Source organism: Megascapheus bottae, chromosome 14 (assembly GCF_031878675.1).
Source record: "Megascapheus bottae isolate mThoBot1 chromosome 14, mThoBot2.hap1, whole genome shotgun sequence".
Classification (NCBI taxonomy): domain Eukaryota; kingdom Metazoa; phylum Chordata; class Mammalia; order Rodentia; family Geomyidae; genus Megascapheus; species Megascapheus bottae.
Window position 1 is genome coordinate 23,758,569 of NC_143522.1, and position 2,441 is coordinate 23,761,009.

The window sequence follows — 2,441 nt, forward strand, 5'->3', positions numbered from 1 at the left end:
CTTTTTCTCCCACCCTTTCTCTCTGGAGAAAAAGACCTCCTAATCCTTCGTAATATCCTTATTTACTCTGTTTGGAAGAAAGATCTAGTCTTCTGTAACACTCTAGGACACCAGGAGTCTGACTCAGAAAGGAATTAAGTGACCAAAATAAAATTTATGTTTCCATAGGATGCAGTTAATCCTTAGTGATTAACTTGGAGTCTGCTTTTGAAAAGACATCCCTGTCTAGAGAGCCTCACCAACAACTGCGGACCTCCCCAAAGAAAACACAACCGTGGAAGAAACCTGCAAAGGGATGAGTACAGCAGGTCATTCTGCTGTAGGGCTCTTCTTACTGAGAAAGAGCTGTTCTGACTGAGCTAGCCTTCACTGTAAAGAGCAGCTTTGGGAACAGGTACAATGGGTCACGTGGCCAAAAACAGTGGATTTCTCCAGACCACAAGGGAGAACTTGATCCTCAAAAGGAAGACAGCCAAGGAAAGCCCCAGAGAAGCTTATCACAAGAAGGGAGAGAAGATCCTATTCTTAAGGTCTCTGTCTTTCTTGGCCAATTGCTGGGTGGGCCAGGTGAGATCCCCGATTCTTCTGAGAGTTCTCTGATGTTAACTCCTTCTCCTTCCTAACTGCCTCAGGTGTTTCTACATCCACCTGGATGTTTTGAAAAACATCCTCCCCAATAAGGACTACACACGCTCCTGCTGTGAGTGGTTATTTTGCTTTATTCACAGATAGGTTTGCCACATAAACCCATTGCACAGTCCATTGGCATAAAACACAGAACAATACAAAAATACAACTCTTGATAACAAGTGAAACTACCCTTAGCTCATCCCAGCCCATGCCCATGAGAATACCAATGTTTGGGTCAAAAAGGGGAAAATGCTATAGAGTGAAGCAACACGGAATACCCAAACAATGCCAATGCACTAGTAAGATGGTAGGCTGGTTCTGCAAGTATTTCTACCACCTTCTGACTTGGTTGCTTCCTCAAGAAAGAGGAAGAGGAAGTCATAGCTTATCAGAGACCCTCTGGAAGGAGCTGAAGCCCAGTCCAAGTCAAGTGGAACCCTGGGATCCCAGAAACTCCTTTCCTGCAGCTCATCCACCCTTGGCCTCTGATGGAAGCGGTAAGAGATCCATATTTTTGGAAGTTAAGGAGAACAGGGAAGAGAGATTGAGTATAGGATTCTGCCTGTTCCCTCTCCCACGTTAACAGAGTCCAGAAGTAGCCTGCTGTTGCAAACTTCTCCCTGCCCTGGATCCCTTCCTGAGCTACAGCTTATCTAGCTTGTTACTTTGGAAGGACTTACATCGTGGGTTTGGGAGCCTGCTCTGAGAAGTCAGAGCTGATTCTATTTCTATCTGAAGGGTGGCATTTCTGTGAAGGTGGCAGATCTCTCCGAGCAGCAAGCAGCTTTTCTGCCCTTGTTATTATGTTCACCAGGGCCAGGCCTCCCACCTGAAGGAAGCTAAATCTGGGCTTGGTCCAGTCAAATGAGGGTGAAGGATCCCATTGACCACCGTCCCCTACACACACACACACACACACACACACACACACACACACACACACACACACACACACACACACTGCTCTCTGGAGACCTTTGAGGAGTGACACTCACAAAGCAAGAAGATCCACTGCAAATCTGACCCAAGGAAATCTCTATGTGTGCTAGGGCAGAGGTTGGACATAAGCCTTCAAGAGAGATGAGCTCTGTCCCCAGCCTTCCATGATGGAACGAATGCTGTGGTCCGTTTCTTTGGCTACATATGGTCCAAAGGATCACTGCCGCCTGCAGATGGGTGAAACGGGGCATCTTACGGAGGAGTGGGAAGGAGTGCACAGGCCAGGTGAGCTCCAGGCTCCCTTCCCCTGCCCGCGTGCACATGGATCTGGATCCTGGCCCCGCTGCCTGAGATCTTGACAGTGTTTTGTTTGGTTAGTTCAATGGGAGAATTCCGGGAGCATGTCACATTCTTCTCGAGACTGAGGGACACGCCAAAGCATGTGTGGCAGGGAGCGTGGACCCCACCGGCAGTGGCAGCATGTTAGTGTCTTGGCGCACATCTGGCGCGGAGATCTGATGTTTTGATCTCTCTCTCCCTCTGTACCCCAGGCTCTCAGGTGTGGCGTTCTGTAAAGATGGTGCCAGAAAGCTAATTAGGAGGAATCTCCCGGGACCTTCATGAGGATATCCTGGCGCCAGGTCCTGGTCTCTGCATTTGAGATTTTTGAAGGATTCTTGGTATCTCCTTGGAGTGGCCTTGGGTCATCAGCTCGTGGGCCTGGGAGAGTTTGTTCAACCCTTCCTGGAAACGGAGGACGCAGTTGACCCTGGGGTTCTCCTCTGCCTGTCCCTCCTCTGCTGTCCCTGCCTCCATTCCATGCCTACCTTCCATCTCTTCCCCCCTCCCCCTCCATCTCATTCCTTTCCCCT